Genomic DNA, 19,376 nt, shown 5'->3' on the forward strand with positions numbered 1-19,376 from the left:
AAGGCAGGTCTCCTGCGACCCCCGTGATTGTTCGTTAACTTTTTCAAGCCACCGGCCTACTTTGCTATACGCACCAGACAGACGTATAGGACACGGATCTACGCATGATTATGTGTCATGGTTTTTTTCAAGCCTTTTTTTCTTTTATACCACGTCTATCTCACTGGCACGCATTATAGAACAGAAGCATCGGGTCGATAAAGACTGAGCGTACGTTCACGGCAGTGCTGCCAATATCATCTCCATCGGTGTTACCCATTCGCGTCCGATCACGAAGAAACCGGTCCGACTCGTAGAGTAGCCAATCCACAGAGCGCACCATGATCGCGATCTCACAGGTAAACTTTGGCGTGGGAATAAACCACGAGGCGGGTAAGAGGCCCCCCGTCCATCGCAGACCAACTCTACCTGTGTCCATCGACGGCAGACGGGAAGCTAAGGAATTCCACGCATACGCGGGCAAAGCCCACTGGTAGTCACTCAGTCACTCAGGGACGCACGCACTATGTGAAGCAGGACAGCGATGTTTACCCAACGAAGTTCTACCATTTCGCTCTGACACGTGGCTTCGTTGGGTGGTGGTGCTCGCGTAAGGGATGGTGAGCGTGCGTGTGTGAGTGTGTACGGGCGTGTACCACTACATAGAGGGATGACGCGCGTCCCCTGTTGGAAATGTGGTGCGCTTCCACGGTCAACCTTTCAGCGCACTGCATTCAATTCCGACGAGTCCGCCATCCAGTGTGGAATGGATTTCGCTTCCTCGGTTCGAACATGATCGAGTAGTCGAGATCACATCTCATTTTTCCTACTGCCGCTGCTACAAGCGCCAACTGCTGCCTTCGCGCTCGCGATCGTGTGCTTGCGCTCGCGTTTGTGTGTTTTTGTGTGACCGTATGTGTGCTTCGTGATCGTGTGTAATGTGTGGGCCTCTGTGTGTATGTGTGTAAAACGTGCATTTATGCGATCTGCGAAGATCCGCAAATCTTTCTCAACGATCTTCCGTACCAAAGGAAGCCTAGGGAGACCGCGTAGTCTCTAGCAGAAGTGAAACTGTTCAGCATATTAAATCGCTTCGTGTAAACAATTTCTTTATTTTTTTGTTGGTCGCCGTCGTCTTTGTCGTCGCTCGTGTATTAGAAGTAGGTAAATGCTCAAGCCGTCAACCGTATCCGTGCCACATCTGTCTTTATGCCTGTCTGTGGTTGTACATCTTTGTACAGCGTTGTTCTCTCGCTCTTTAAAGTTTCTCTGCTGGTTGCTCCCTTGCATGGGGCAGAGGCATCAAAGCAAAAACAACATGCATGAACTAAAAACATACATATACCATGTGTGCGTCAAGTTTCCAATAAAATAAAATGACAAAACAGCGAAATGATTTAACAATAATAACATCCAACTAGTGCAACTGCCTACAGCATCAGCAGAACCGCTCAGCAGTGCAATGCTATATCACCAATTCTAAAATGTTGTGTGCGCGTGTATGTGGTTTTTTGTTCATATTATTTTCCTACATTTTACGACACAAATGTTTCAAAGGAAAATAGAATATTAAATGTAGTGAACTGCTAAAGTAAAAACACCATGTCACATTTTTGAAAGATGCAAGCGACGGGCCTCATTTACGTCTTCCTATTTCTGTTATTCTTCATACTTTACGAAATGACAAGCCTAGCAATAGCCCGAAAGTGTACATATGTGCGACGCATTATCGTACACAGACCGTGAAATGCAAACGGGCTTTTGTTAGATTTTCTTGGTCTAATGTAAATGAAGTTTATGACCGAATTTGTTTCCAAAGTGATTCTCTGAAAAGAAAGTCTTATTCATAATTTGATATGGTATGAAATAGTGCGTGTGTCAGTGGTGGATAGTGTGTTTGTGTACAAAAGTCGAAACTGCATCGACAACACTGCGTTAACCTGCAGGCAGCTGCTAACAGAAAGTAAATAAGATACCGGTACCAACGAACACATCCGTTATTCACTAGCAAACAAAATATTCAACAGCACTGTATCGTAAAATATACAGCGAAGGTTACATCTGAATTATTTGAAGCATTTAACTGTTTTATTTAGAAAAATCCAACTCTCAAACGTTCATCTTGTTCCAGGAATGGAATATTTTGTTAAAGAATCAAAATCTAAGCGCAAACTAGTGTATAAGTAATAAAGGTTCTACCTGGCTTGAAACACAAATTATTTTCTTAAATGTTACGACGTTAGAGGACATTAAAGCGTTGTCGTTACCAACACACAACCACGTTGCGAACATAAAATATTAGAAAACCTACACTTACACCTAAACAACCAGACACCCCATGAACCACCGACCCTTCTGAAAAGCGTACCCTTCGGTACAGACTAAACCAACGCACACATACACTGTACAAGGACGATGTTGAACTCGCCCGAAATTCAAAGGACTCAAACGAGAAGGAAAGCGAGTACCGATGACATCGATGCGTCGTATGCTTCCCTTTCTATTTAAAATGGCGTTTGTAGGTTTCGTTGAATGTTGGGCATAATATCAAGGTAGAACGATATTGGAAATATCAAGCATGTTTTAGCAAGACACAATGTGGACGCGTGAGTTTGAGTGAACTTATATGATTGATGTGTATTATGAGCGTACAATGAACAGCAATAAATATTTCCGTCTTTATGAAAATAACGACACAAGCTTAAAATCTTCGATACGCATTTCTGTAGGTCTAACAGGAGCTGCAACCCAGATAGTTTGACCCTAAACATAGAAAACCCTCCCATAACATGCATACCTTTTATCTGAGGGTTCATGGATCTTCTAAAGCATGCTGATTTTATGCTGGTTCAATTACGAACAACCCAAAATGTGGGATCTTTTATCGACAGGGTGTAAAACCATTTACACACTATTGCAGATGAGACACGGTGTTTGTCACGTATGCACATGGTGCAGTATTGTAGCTATGTGTTTTGTTGCATTTGATAAAACGCTGTTCCTCTCTTTGCTGCTGCAACCTACCTAGTTAAATTTTCTTTGCTTTTAAGCTTCAGTCGCTGTGATGATGGTTGATTTATCTTGTTGACTCTTGTCAATACGCAAATGACACTTTCTAGTTAACTAGCAAATGCAAGCGCTGCATACCTGCTCTTGTAACTAACAGGGGGCTCTATCTTTTTTTTAAAATTGCGGACTATTTGTACCACTATCATACACTGACTCACCCAGTTATTCACTGTTGATTAACGTTAAAGAAGTGGAGCAATTATTATAGACAGGATTCCAACAGTGACCCCCGCCGGTCGTAAAATGCAAGCAATGCTAAAAACAGCATAGTGTAAAGAATAAACTGATTCTGTCGTTGTCTAAAAAAAAAACGACACCCGAGTAAAAAAAATCTGCTGATTTCCCTTTTTATACATGCTTGGCACATTTCTTGCTAAACTTAGCACGCAATTATCTTTGTTGTATAGCAACGCTTGTGCTAGGTTGTTCTTTTAAGGTAACATTCTTGAACTAAGCAACATGTTTTAGCATTTTACAGAGAATCTATTTAACTTGCGTTTACACGGGTTAGCTTCAGCGAGAATACGTTTTTCATCAGTTTTTATTATGTTCCATTCAAATACATCATCGATGTACAATATCTCTTTCCTTCAGTGGCGTAATCATACCCATGTGGGACTTGTGCACACATGACAATATTTATTCTGCTTTGTTCTTTACATTTATTGCATCAGAACCGATGAGGTTGTAACCTTCGTTTCATCGTGCTCTGGTTGAGTTATGCCTCGAAAACATCACACATAACTGCTCAACGAGTTTTGTGTGTGCATTGCGTTATGCAGCGAGCTTGGATTTTAGCGAATTTTATCTTGACTTGCATCGTATTGCCCCTACGCATAGCACTGGTTTTGGAAAACTAAATTTAAAATCAATTTAAACATTCTGGCTGGAAGGGAACATTGTAAAACAACAACCATACGGTATGTCAATTTCAGTACCTTCACTATAACAAAACAGATTCAACACAAAGAAAGAGTGAGAACATTGATCTTTGGTTGCCGGCGATCGTGCTGCTGCTGCTACTATTCCGGTTTTATGCGCCGAGAAGCTCGGGATGCATTCGCTCCAACGACCATAGATTTATCGGCGTGGCAACAAAGAACAGTGCGCTCTACCCATGTGTTGCGCGCTCTGTCTCCTCGCTAGAGTTGGTGGCCCCATGTTGAAAGAATGCGATAGACGGAGTCGCAAACACAAACAGCAGAAATGATTTATCGTTACAGCAGCGCCGTGTGCTCGATGTTGAACCGTGGCTTCCCGATTTCGTTCAGATATGATGTCGAACGAACGAAAAATGCCGCAGCATTGAAAAACTGAAGGAACGATCGATAAACGAGTGAACAAGAGAAAGAACGAAAGCCTTAAGAGGAAAGGAAGGAAAAGAGATGGAATAAAAGAAAACATAAGACATACCGAGCGAAGGTAAGATTACTCCAGCTGCGGCTGTGTGGCAGCGAAGATGGTCCCAGTGCCAGTGTTCGGTCGACGGACGCCATATTGCCATGATGTTTTACGATCGTGGGTTCCGTGCGTGTTAAATAAATTTTAACCATCTAATATTAAATACTGGAAAATGTGGAACTTGCTGAACTTGTCTTAGTACAGCTTGCTTATCTGTTGCCACAAGACAGTTCTACTACTAAAGGACGGCGTGTAATCATCCATTACAGCTAACCTTCAACGCATTGTTATGACAGTTTCAATAGTCGTTGGGCTTTTGCACGATAACCTCCTACAGCCTTCTTACTATTCTTTCGCAGTTCCATCTTATTTAATACAAAAAATCTTCCACACCATTCCTACCACAAGAATACGCTCTCAATAACGCTTATAGTTCCTCAACTTGGAATCTTTGGTGCAAGATTCCTTCGCTTTATGAAGCATGGTTTCTTATCAACGCTAATACCATCTTTATTATGTTCTGGGCATCACTTTCTCTTGCAAGTACTCAAAAAAGTTGCTTATCAGCAAACGTATCACTAAACCTCAGCCCAACGGAAATTCTCGTTTTCCGTTTCCGTTTACAAAAAATTGGTACAGTTCCAAATTTCCTTTATTTACTGATGGTACTGCAACTTGCACTTAATTTGCCCTTGCCCTTGGATGAAACAAACAAAACACTTCATTTGCCTTAGTTCTCGCACCTTCACTACCATACTTATCTCAACAAATGCATTCCCCATACACTGTTACCGGCTAATTAACGATGACACCAATGGGAAAACGCTGATAAGCACTTCATTCATTGTAGTCGCGATCATGTTTCTGTTACGGTTTAGAACAATAGCGAAACAGTGGAAATTTATTACATCCACTCTGTATGCTGCTGAATAGAAACCACGTGCTTCCAGCTGTATGGTACTATTGAGCTTGTCACACAATACGGCTTTGGGCGCGCCTTTTTCGCACTGCTCGGTAAATAGTGTCATGTGTCACCGGACATGTAAAGCTGGGCTGAGTGATCTACAACATCACATGGAGAGCATCGCAAGTATTGTGTCTCTTTCTCTCTGTTTCTCTTTCACAGTTTTCGGTCCAGGATACAACAGATTCATTAAAATGTGCCAAATAATCGTGAGAGTCTCATTATGAACACAAAAACCCTCTACATCTAATGAACAATGTGTAGAGGCAAAAAGAGAGCACCTTAGTGTGAAGTGTTGTTGGATCGCCACTTTAGCTTTATGAACAAAAAAAGCGAAAAATTGTTCGTGACCTGAAGGTGATAGTCGTATTAATGCGACAGTGCGATTCCAAACTGTAGGATAGTTTTTTTGCGTCTAAAAAAGACGTGTGTGTGTGTGTGTGTGTGTGTGTGTGTGTGTGTGTGTGTGTGTGTGTGTGTGTGTGTGTGTGTGTGTGTGTGTTGTGTGTGTGTGCTGCGTTGTGCAATGTTTGTGTGTTATTCAAATTTGACCGAAACGGTCCAAGCGGAGTGGGGAACAAATATTTGAGCAACTACTCATATGATTTAAGAAGAAAAATGCTTCTCAAACAAGCCACAATGTGATCATTTCGATAGTCCTACAGTTCAACGACAATAAGAATACTAATAGGCCTTTTGTGAGTTTCTCTACCTAGTCAGCTTCAATCAATGAATTGAAAATGCTTTTTTGGTTTTTCGTTTAGTCTAAAATTTCGTAGAACGTCAATTAATAACATCATTTTTGTTCATTAAAGCCAGTTTAACCTTTTTAAGTTAGCCGCATCTGCTTTTATCTTACTTTCACAAACACAAATACTTTAATTTTTTTATTTAAATTACATTCTTCTTCTTCTTTGGCTCAACAACCGATGTCGGTCAAGGCCTGCCTGTACCACACTACTTGTGGGTTTGGCTTTCATTGACTTATTGATCCCCCCATAGCAGGATAGTCAGTCCTACGTATGTGGCGGCGCGGTCTATTTGGGAATTGAACCCATGACGGGCATGTTGTTAAGTCGTACGAGTTGACGACTGTACTACGAGACCGGTTTTTTTTTATTTATTTAAATTACATTACAATCTACTAAACCAGCAGCACACCTGAAACCCGGTATAGCACTATTCATATGTAATTCATATCCAATGCAAAGTACTTTACCTCCCTTGGCATTCTCGGTAACAGGCAGGTTCACTGTTCAACAGCCACACACAACCAAAGTTAAGTGTCACGATGACACTTGACAGAAGTAAGTGTCCACGATCGTATGCACGGCTGCCAAGCGCAATTACTCGTGAATCCACGTGCAGTACCCGACGGGAATAGGAATTGAATTGGATTAGCGTAAAACTGCATTCAACCATGGGTACGGAGGGATTGATAGGATGAAACAATGGATTTGACATTGAAGGTGCCGCTGCATTTTGCGCTGTCAGTTCGAGCTAGCACAACTGACGCGAAAAATACAAATCTTAAAACAATCAGTTGATCGTTGTCCGCCCATATTAAACGTATCAAGCAGGAACTAATGTGTAATGATACCACACCACACTGTAATCAACAGATGCAAAGACAGATGAATGGCGGGTTACGTCTATTAGAATGATTTTACACTGCAGTTGATGAGGATCTGCTACAATCGTTTAGTGGTTTTGCATTACAGAAGCTAACAGAAGGAGGTTCTAATTGTTGTCATTTTTTCACTTTCTTACAGCTGTACAAATTCAACCTCAGACGATCCTTAGTCAAGGAGTAATAGAAGCACTAACGATCAAACATGGCTGTGTTCGGGCTCGTCTCGGCCGTGGCCGGTTTTGTAAAAGTTCGCTACCTGCAGGACAAAGCCATCATCGATAATATGGTGTTTCGGTGTCACTATCGCATTACTAGCGCCATACTATTCGCCTGCTGCATCATCGTAACGGCTAACAATTTGATTGGAGATCCCATCTCCTGTATTAACGACGGTGCTGTACCCATTCACGTGATTAACACGTACTGCTGGATCACCTACACTTTCACGCTGCCCGGTCAACATGGACGTACGATGGGCACAGAAGTAGCCCACTCTGGACTGGGCAATGATAATCAGGAACGGACGTACCACAGCTACTACCAGTGGGTACCGTTCATGCTGTTCTTCCAGGGTCTACTATTCTACGTGCCACACTGGATCTGGAAGAACTGGGAAGAGGGTCGCATGCGTATGATTACCGAAGGCATGCGGGGAGTTTCCACGGCAAGTCCTGCAGAACGCAAAGCGCGTCATGAACGTTTAGCGCAATATTTATACGACAGTGCCAATACGCATAACACATATTCATTTGGGTATTTCATTTGCGAGGCACTCAACTTTGTAAATGTGGTAAGTTAAGGAATGCACCCCACTATTGCGGTTTAACAAGGTTAGTAAGGTTAAACATTCATCCGTATCATTTTTGTTCCATACCATTACAGGTGGGCAATATTTTCTTTGTTGACAAGTTTTTGGGCGGCGCCTTCTTAACCTACGGATCTGAAGTGCTCAAGTTCTCGAACATGAATCAAGAAAATCGTTCTGATCCTATGATCGAGGTGAGTAATCGAATTCGGGCAAATTAAAGAATTTTTCTCTACAAAGAGTGTTTTTGTCCCCAGATATTCCCCAGGGTGACTAAGTGCACGTTCCATAAATATGGTTCGTCAGGTAGCATTCAAAGCATGACGCGCTTTGTGTGCTGGCGTTAAACATTTTGAATGAGAAGATTTACATTTTTCTGTGGTGAGTGTTATATCGATGCTGATATGTACAATGTTCCAAACGAGCTTGGAGTTGATTCAATCTAATGGAATTTTCTTTTATATATCATCATCTGTAACCTAGGTTCTGGTTCATTGCACTTGCGGTCGCTTCCGGCTTGGCCATCGTCTACTCTGCTGCCATTGTCATGATGCCGACAACCCGAGAAGCCGTTCTAAAGCGTCGCTTCCGCAAGGCTGATCCCGCTGACGTTTGCAATCTTATACGCCGCGTGCAGATCGGAGATTTCCTTATGATTCATCTACTTGGCCAAAATCTCAACGTTACCTCGTACGGTGAAATGCTGCATACTTTTATCAACATGTTGGATGAAGGGCGACCGATCTCAGGTGACACACCTTCTGCCCCATCGACACTCGAAATGGCTCCCATGTACCCAGCGATCGAGAAATACGGTAAAGAAACAGAAACATAACCTCCTTCACCATCTGTCGCACAGTTTTTGATCAGGCTCTGATGGTGAACTATCGCAGCAGATTCTTAGCACCGTATTTTGTTACACCTTGTTAGAACACTTACTGGTCTCTTCCTACTACCTACTCCATTTCGGAATCCTAAACTAGATTTTTAGTATTAATTTTTGGTTCATTCCTAAATTACCACAAACACGCACTCTTACATAATTACCCTTTAAAAGTAAACACCTAGCCCGATTTAATGGAATGAATATGCATGAGTAGAAATTATTTGAAATGTAAGAAAATCTGATGTCACTTGCCGTGCGTCAGAGTATATTTTCGGTCAAAATTTGTATCATATTCATGCTAACTTATCACACATTTATTTCCAATTTTTGGACCATCTTTACCACACACGATCGACGGCACCTTCATCGGAAAATTGGAAAATCGATCCTGTCTAAATTATTATCGATACTCGACAATCTATAACAGACAAGGAAAAGGAGGTATTGCATCAGGACTACGAAGCTTAACAAATCACTACAGTAGCGCGTGAGGTCAAACGTGTTCAGAAAGATATGCTGTAGCTACGGAAATCGGGAGCTAAGTAAGGGCTATGCTGTACTTCGCCTCGGCAATGATGAAATCAAGAAAGCTATAGTTTTAGGTAAACGATCAAACAATCTACTTCTCAATTTTAAACTAAAAGTAATCATCCTAAATGCATCATAGAAAGATAAAAGCCGTGGGAAGTATTAATGCTATTCCCACATACTTTCCTGATTTATGGTTGAGTTTAGTGTAGGTAGTACTGAAGTATTGAAAATAATGAACAAGGCCAACTAAAATCACATTTTATTGGTTTGTAACGGCATGGCGAAGAAATCTCGAAGGTTTTCTCTTTAGATGGTTAATGAAGTAGATAAAAGCAACAGAAGACTGTCATGTGGCGTACTACGTGATTATTTTTTACTACATAACTCTGTGCAAGGCTATCATATTTTTTTTCAATCTTTGAAATCCTATTTTTGAGCAACATCCAAATTTAGCATTTTTACAACTATAACGAATAAAACTAAATCGAAAAAAACGAAAGATACAAATAGGAGCTATTATTTGGGATGCATACATACACGCAGCCACAAAATTGAGCATTCAAAATTATTATTTAAATTCGATCTACATCAAATGCCATAGATCGAAACGAATCGCTACAGCAAGCACAAAAGACGGTAACATATTTTTTAAAATATAATTCACACTACAACCTGACTGCAGAAAAACATTTTAAACCTGGTATTTGTTCTAACGTTAACATAACACGGCGATAAAACGAAAAACTCAAAGCCGTCCCTGAATTAAAAAAAACTCAAATATTAGATAAAGACATCTTTTTATCCCATTTAGATTGTTTCTTATTCCATTGAAAACAATTGCCTTACGATAAACATATGCAACGTGTGAAATTTATTACAATTCATCAGACAAATCAACAGAACGTATGTAATTCTTGCACTTTACATGCGTTTAGCAATTTGCTCATTGCAATAAGCTCGAAAGCTTCGTGGACGGATAAATCTCGCCATGTAGTACAATAAGAATTTTTACAATAACAACAACATACAGCAATTCAGCTTCAGAGCATCGTTGTAAAGATATCTCGTACGATCCGTTGGGAATTTATGGATCGCAACGATGTGTAACATTCCGTACTTCTTAGTTTAAACCGGCTAATTAATCGTCTGAGCGACAAATAAAAGAAACTCCTCGCGTGAAAAATCTCAACGACATTATCATCAGGCAGAGTAGTGTGAAAACAGATATGCACGTATGTTTAGGCCCCTTTAGATAGTAACTACAGTCAAAGATATAGGAATCGTTTTAATAGCGAGAATGAAAAATTTTAACGTAGCATAATTTCGCCAATACACTCAAAAACGTAAGCAATAATCGTAACTAAAATATTTGGCAAAATTTTACAAAACCTACTTGCCTATACCTGTTGATTAAACCTATCGGTAACCTTGCGATAGTGAAGCTGATTTGTGCATAAACAGGGTCATACGCGGATCGAACGGAAGTAGAAAAGAATTAAGAGTGAATGCAACAACAGTTTGTGCATACTCTAATTGTGATTACATTGATAATATTAAGGGAAAAACTAATAAAGCTTATCAAGATTTTGATTACAATTTCACCTGTAGTTATGGTTTCCTATAAATTGTACCATATTGATGACCAAACCATACCATACCGTAATATGCTAATATAGCTAAAACAAAAGGCTTCTACATAATGAAACGTACATTGAAATGAGAAAAGTTTATACTTTTTTTATGTTTCACATCCGCACATGATGTTTGAGAACAAACCTTTTGTCAAATTTTACAAAAGGTAATAAAACCATCAGGACAATAGAATATGTAGGATGTTCAAGACATTCTTTGTAGCCATTGCACACTAACAGGCTTATTTAAAGTGCCTTAAAAATATGTGGGGGAAAGCGCGCAAAATGGCAAAGTTAAGGATTTTGCTCTGTGTGTCATTGCTTCAACAACTTACCCATGAAAAACAATCAGAAGTAGATTAATCATTAATAACAAATATAAACGAAAAAACTTAAATTTAAAAATCAATATCAAACGTTGTGCGGCGTATATTAGGCGGGATAAAATTGTCTTGCTATGAGGCAAAATGATCATACACCAAATGTAAAAACAAATCAAAACAAAGGGGTAAAATGGACCACAACATTGAACTTAAGGCTTTGGTTTCGTTCATATCCAGCTGAATACGTAGGTACTGGTGCTCTTCCTATCGTATGTCCTATAATTACGTTCTCTCTTGTCTTAAACGGGAAAAGGCTTTGGTTTTAGCTCTCACATCTTGGTAGAATTGTGAAAGTAGAAATTTAAAAGGTTTTGTTAAAAAAATTAGTAACATGCTGGAATATTACAATATTTCACGCGTTGTCAGTAATTCTTCTTGTCGATAGAGTATGCATACAGCACAGTTTTATTTTTGTAAAGCTAATAATATACCCTAGCTTACACCATAACCTCACCATGTTGCTCATGTCAAAACATACCGACCATTTTGCCTCAAACTGGAACGACTATTTTACTCCAAGCGACGCATGTTACAAACATTAACATTAAAAACTTTACATTAGATTAAAATGATTACTTTTTTCATGTAAATTATAGGTAAATAGCATGTGTCTGGATGTATATCCTTTTTTCTATAATTATTTGTTTCATTATTACGATAGCTTATTTTCGAAACGGTAAAATTTACATCCTTTAAAGCAGCGATGTCAAACTCATTTGACCCCGCGCTCCAAAATGCTATTGAAAATGGTAGCATGGGCCTTTTTAATGACATTATATGATAACGAAATCAGCCCTTTTGCAGTGATTTTCATTACATTTTGGGATAACAGCAAAAGCTGTTTTGCTGCGGATTATCCTCATTTCTCACTGGATGTAGCCTTAGAAAATCACTTGTGATGCTGTCGACATATATACACGTGACATAGATATCTCGGTTATCCGTGTTCTCCGGCAAGTAAAAACTTTGTTCAACCCTGGACCAGATGGCATTCCAACGGCAGTCCTTGTTAACTGTTGTGCCATACTAGCAGAACCTCTGGCACTCATTTCTAAACTCTCATTAACCCGTTAACCGTTAACTATTCCCGAAGCTTGGGAATCTTCTGTGATGTTTTCTGTGTATCATAAACATCATAGGTGATAAAAAATATTCGACTATGAACAGATGCCGTTCTTTTATCTCAACGCACCAACACGGCTTTATTCTTCGACGTAGTGTCTCAACTTATCTTGTTAAGTTCGTACCAAAGTGTCACTACTCTTTTCACTTTTTTTCAATGACGCTACTTGGGCTGTTAGCGACTCTGACTGTTTATTGTACGCGGACGATCTTAAGCTAATCCTTCCAATCCGTGTAACATCCGATGTTATCTCCCTGCAAAGTTCAGTGAACTGCTTTTGCCACTGGTGCGATAAAAATGACCTACTAATCTCTGTCGATAATTGTATGGGTATGTCTTTCCATCGAACTCTCTGTCCCATAACCCATAACTACAATTTGACAAGGCCAACAAAATGGTAGGTTTCATTCGCAAACAACCGATAGAATCGTCTACTGCTTGAGTCAAGTTCGGTAGTATGGTCTCCTTCATCCAGCTTATAGTCCAACAAATTGGAGTCAGTGCAGAGAAAGTTTACACGTTTTGTCCTGTGTTTTACCCCGTTTCGCAATTTAGATCCTCGTCCGTCTTATAAAACTAGGAGTTTACTGTTTGGCTTAGAGACGCTTGAAAGGAGACGAGAAGCCGCTCAGGTAAAATTTATGTCTAAGCTAATTATGGGTAAGACTGACGCTCCAGAACTACTAACAAGAATTAACATAAATGTACACTCTAAAACATTTCGCAACTATCGACTTCTTGGAACTCAACTGGCTGGACGAGCTTATAGTGAAAATGATCCCATAACTGCGATGGCTCTGAAATTTAACGCTCATTACGATAGTTTTGTCTGACATCACACGACTCATTTTTAACCTAGCTGTATACTGTACTGTGCGTTATGTTATGTATTTGTTCGGATACTTATAAGCTATGTATTGCTAGATTTAGACGCTGCATTAGTAAAAACTTTGATGTAAAATAAAGTAAAAAAATCAGATTATTTTCAATTAGCCATAGACTTCTTATTTTTAAAATTTTCGTTGTTTTGTGTCAACTAACAAGCTAAGTACGCAAAGATAATCACAAAAACTGAGCAAAACTAACTACGTTCGTTTATCCAATATAGAAAAGTAAATTTTATCTTGATATTAATGTCATTTGGATTATACATATTTTTGAGGTGATATTGATTGTGAACAGCATTTACGTGCGTTAAAAACAGTGATTTTTTACTTTAGATCCTGCTCAAGATCCATAAATTACTACAGGTCGGTTCGTCTAGTGTCATACAAGTCCTTCGTAACCGTTACTCCCGTCCTGCTAATATCCATAGAAATTCTCATTCATAATGGCCATCAAAAACAGAGCCATAAGACCACCTGTATTTTATTTAATCACATTAATCTTGGTAGGCTGCCCATGGAAAGCTTGTAACTTCAGTTTGTAACAGCCTATCAAAAGTGTACAGTCAATCCAAAAAGTATTCGTCTAGCTGAATATTTTACAGAAAAGGGCGAATTATGGCTGCAATACGTATGGGGCGATAAAAGTAATGATGAGGTTTGATAAAGGGGTCATCAATACACACGTTTTGCTAAAAAATAAGCAATTAAATAGTGCAATAGCAACCAAAATACATAAAAAACTAAAAAAAGTCGTTTAAGGGGCGCGCAAAAAGTATTCATCTATCTAGCTTTTTAATTATTTATGCTGTACAAACACTACGTAGACGTGAATTAAATTTATTATTATCAATCTACTGGTGATTTCCTTCTAAATTAATGCATTTATGTTGTTTCAATTGCACTTCAAGCGGTCAGAGAGGCACTAAAGGCGGGAGAGTTAAATGATTGGAGCATGATGGCGAAAATCGTATTTTTGACTTATGCATAACCTATCCTACCCATTTTTGAAGGTTACAAAATGTTTGGGAGGCTTCGTTCCTTTATTTGTGTTAGAATAGTAATTTGATCAGAGTTAAGCCATTTTTCTGACACTAATTGAGTGACAAACTGCCATGTAAGCAGCCATCCTTGACGGTTAATCTAACGAAAGCAGTGGTTTAATGTCCAAAAATCAAATTTTACCAAGGAATCAGTGCATTTTGTGATGGCCAATAAGATCAGGAAAAGAGATGGGTCACATTTGGTTGATGGGTTATGCTGCATTTCATCGTAGCTGGTCATGTAATAGCTTGAATGAGTGAGTTATTACAAACATATTTTGTTTGAATAATACCATACACATAAAGTGGCCAAATCTGTTAAGATGCATCAAATAATTCAGGAATTTATTCCAAATTAGGCTCTACTAACGTATTAAAACTTGTTTAAATCGCCAAGCTCATACGGCCGACATGTACCATAGCGAAAACAGTCTACAAAGATGCAGCAACAAACTCTCGTGTAACGGTAGCACCATGGTGTCATGATACTAGGACTCAGTGAGGAAAGGTGAGCTAGAAAAATGATTCAAAATGATAGGAGACGAGATGGGGAAACATATTAATGCAAGTTTTAAGTACTTTGAGTCCCAGTTCTGAAAAATTTTGCTTAAAATGTATCACATGGTTCAAGAACAGTCGAGCTGGAGAACATACAGAGCATTGTCATTTGCCCGAAACACGAAACCAGCTGAAACCAAACTGATGAAAATGATTTAGTATACACTCAATATGATATCAGTTGCCATTTTTTCAATGGAACTTGGCCACGTAGTCCGTAAATGCAATATTTCTACCAGAGAATAATTGGAACAAGTCTTGTAGGATGAGTGGATCAAAAATACGCCTTTTTTAAAGTTCAAATGAGTTCTTGCGTTGTGCAAGTAGTCACCAATAGTCATAAATGCAATAAGAAACCAGATCCCATAACCTTTATTTTAATACGCATATTACGCCAAAAGTCTGATAGACGAATACTTTTTGCGCACCAATCAAATGACTTTTTTTAATTTTTTTTACATAATTTAGTTGTTATTGCACTATTTTAATGCTTATTTTTAGCAGTACGTCTGTATTGATGGTCCCTTTATCAAACCCCATGATTACTTTTTCCACCCCATGCCTTTTGCGGCCATAATTCGCCTTTTTCTGCAAAATATTCAGCTAGACGAATACTTTTTGGACTGACTGTATGTGTATGTGCACGTGTATGTGTTGGCATCTGATTTCATCTGTTTCCCAAACGTTTTGCAGAAGTAATATGTTCTAAGCTGCAACTATACCTAAAGAGGGGTTTGACCTATCCCAAAACAATATGCCACAAAATTCAGGGTTTTATACATTTGTATGAGATTGAAACTAAAATGCTAGATATTTCTTTAAAAAATTATTCATCAACTATTTGTTGCTAACAAATTTATTCATCGGAAAGGGTATAACAGAATTTACTTTTTTTTTCAACCTTATTACTGTAAAATTGTCTGAAATTGAATGCTCATTTTTATCAAAATAAATAGTTTTTGGAATTAGTATTTCTTTGTGCATGCATGCATAGAAAGGAGGTTTTATAACGTTGCATGGTCTGACAGTTAGTAGAGAAACCTGTGAAGTTGAACATCTCTTTATATTTCAGGTGTTTCGAATTGACTGACATGTACTGTAGAAGCAGAAAAGCTTCTCGCTATATATCTTCTCACTATATATAAAATCGAAAATCGCCACAATATGTGAGAGTAAACATTCAGCGAGAGAGAGAAAGCGGTGAGAGCAAAGCTCTCTTAGCAACGCGCGTTGCTGCGAAAGGACTTGCTCCATGCCACACTGCCAGCCCGCGGGTAATGAGGGTTACTTAGGGTTAGGTAACAATGGTTACTTAGATTTTTTGTTTACACAAACCGATTTGAAAACACATGGTATTGGCTTCAATGATTTTTTTTAATAATTAAAGTTGCAAAATATCAACCTGATGATAACGTGTCCCATCTCATACCCCTTCCCATTATAAATCAAGATATTCAAGGCACTATTAAAAAAACATGTTTGAAAACTATGCATAATAGCTTAATTGTGAAATGGTTGATATTCCAATTCATTCAATCATTAATAAAGCCAACCATACTCATTATTGGTGCTTAAACACCTCGAATACTACATACACCGTCGTCATCGGCAGATAAGTGTGGTACAGAATATCCTGTAAAACGGATTGCTATACCCAGGCCGTCGAACATGTACACTCCCTCAAATCTTCTTCTATTTGGCGTAACGTCCTACGCGGACATGCCGGCCTGTATAGGCTTACGAGACTTAATTCATTACCACGTAGCCGGATAGTCAGTCCTTACTACGGGGTGACGGTCCATTCCGGGGTTGAACCCTTCACGGGCGTGTTATTGAGTCGTTCGAGTTGACGAATGTACCACGGGACCGCCCCAATATTTTCAATACACATTATTCTTACACATATTCTAAAAGTATGTCGAGGAAAAACAAATTCATTGAATTCAGAATTCCTGAAATTCTAAGCCCCGTTGGCTTCGTTTCTAAGCACTTTTCTGCATGTTGTACATGGATTCTATTATTCAATGGTTTTATTTAAAAAGCTTTCCTAAAGGTTTACTAAAATAAAGGCCATACATTATGATTTATAATACACTTCAAAACATTAAAAAAAACTGCTCTCGCGTGTGTCGTAATACGAAGCTTTAGTTCATCAAACATGCAAAAAGTTTTTGTAAAATGTTAGCAAAACTTAAAGCAGTGCATGCATTTCTCCGCTTTATTCCTTGAGAATTCGGAAATGCGGTCCAACTTTACTTACTTACTTACTTACTCCAACTTTGCACACACATCAAAATTCTAATATTGGGGCCCTTCACGATTCTAGTCAGTTTTTGTATGGAGTTTGACAGTTGGAGGCTGAAATCATGTAAACACTCCATACAAAACCACACAAAAAACTAGCCTGCAATTTTCAGTCTAGATTATTCTAGCCTCAAAGCTAGAATTAGATTCGAGTACCTGCTCGAAAACACAGTGTTGTTTACATTTACCCCAAGGTGCATCAAAGAGATGACGTGGTGAAATCTAGAATCAAAGTGTATGTAGTCCAGGTGGTCTCATAACATGTTTTTTAAAACCAAATTTGAATATCACTTTTTAACACAATGGGTGAAACTTTTGTTCAAACAAGCTTTCTTGAGACTTGACGAATACTCAAAACACTCTTAAAATCTTTATTCATAAGCAGAAGCGATAAAAATCAGCCTTCTAAATTCATACACCTTGGGATAAGAGCACCTGTATATTATACTCACTTAGATAGCTGCCCGAAAACTGCATTGTATAGCAAAGAGCTGACAGGCTGAAATTTCATCCTACGGACTTACAACGGAAAGGGCCCCATTTCTGGCTTTGAATAACACACAGTTGAATTATTTAATTTTCATAGTTTTGTAATGCGTTTAACAAAGCTATACTTGCCAGTCAATTTGACCAATCAATTTGACTTTACTTGAGAAACGACGCTTTGCTCATATTTTCCTATTATACTTTGATAGTCTGAATAGACTCAAACCAGTTTAAGTTTGTAAGTAGTTTAACTGTATGCCTAAGCACATACAACCAAAATTATTTTGAGAAAACTATATCAAGGAAGCAATCACCCTCCCACGCTATGAAGAACGCAGCATAAAAACTCGAAAATTAACTTATCTTCCCTTGTTGTAGCTATTTAAAAATAACATATAATTTGAATCAGGGTTGTACACTGTTTTTCTTTGATCACATTTAAGTTTTAGCAGTAAGGCCGAAGGAGTACTTTCTGAATAAATCATACAAGAATATCATATCAAATCATACATGAATATCATAACTATATATGAAGTATTGATGCTCAAGGATAATTCATATATAGTTATGATATTCATGTATGATATGATATTCTTGTATGATTCATCAAGAAGAGGAAGATGCTCAGAAGGATAATTGGCCCCGTATGTCGCCCGGCCTCCGTCGTGCACCGACCAGCCGCGAAGGAGACTGGTCCTGGCGATGCCGTCGGCTTCCGTGCGGCAAATATATGCCCGCTGCCTTCCCGTGCTGTCGAAGCGGATGGACGAAGCGGACCCGCCGACCACGGTCTTGCACCAAGTGCCTCCCTCCCGCAGCGTCACACGAGAGACACGATCACCGACAGAGATCGCGCCTCACGGCTGCCTTCCAGCTAGTTGCCCCAAGCTTGCGGGGGCCTATGCGGACGGAAGGGGAATCCTGCCAATGTCGAACACCTTGGTCAGTTGACACGAGGGAACGAGCCCGGGTAGTAAAGGAGAGGATGGTGACCACGCCTTCTCGCCAAGTAGTGTCCAGTCAAGATTGCCTTGGGTAGGGTCTCGAAGGGAGTACAGGGCTTGTGTGGAACGGATCTAAATACTTTCGGAATAATCGGAAGTAATAGTCTCTTGCACAAAATTTCTCCTTTGCTACTACTTATTTTATTTTTCTTCCACTGGAGTCGTTTACAAGCAACATGCTGCTCTAGCGATTGCCTAGAGCATTTTCCGCGAAAATATAATTATATTTAGTAAAACGTTTTTTCCGTATTTTAGTGTAATCCTGTTCTGGAACGTAAGAAGAAAATAGTAATCGCTACGCGGAATCGAACCAGGGTTCCTGTGCGCAAGTTTGCCAACTTGCGCTTGTTGCCGCGCAGCTCTGATGCATGTGTTCCGCAAGGAAACAGTTTTGTCGGCTTAGTAGTAGTGGTACTACTAAGCTCCGCCTACGCTCACCGTAGGCGCCTACGCATACGCTCACCGCCTACGCATACGCTCACTGGTACTCACGTCGCGTGAGCGACATCCTTCCCCTCGTAATCCAATCGCTTGGATTACCACCTTGAATCGTCATCCTTACTGCTGATTTGTTGTATCCTCCATTTTGTTTCGTTTCGTGATAAGGTATTGTGCCATACTAATCTTCCTTTTGGCTGGGTTTGTGATGAGCAAGTGCTCCTTATCCTTCACGTCTACCACTGCTATTTTAA

General features: G+C 39.4%; 1 pseudogene; it reads left to right on the forward strand.

Moving 5' to 3' along the window:
* The first annotated feature begins 565 nt into the window (after positions 1-565).
* LOC121601982 lies at positions 566-10,864 on the forward strand (annotated as a pseudogene).
* Positions 10,865-19,376: the final 8,512 nt, after the last annotated feature.

Source organism: Anopheles merus, unplaced genomic scaffold (assembly GCF_017562075.2).
Source record: "Anopheles merus strain MAF unplaced genomic scaffold, AmerM5.1 LNR4000258, whole genome shotgun sequence".
Classification (NCBI taxonomy): domain Eukaryota; kingdom Metazoa; phylum Arthropoda; class Insecta; order Diptera; family Culicidae; genus Anopheles; species Anopheles merus.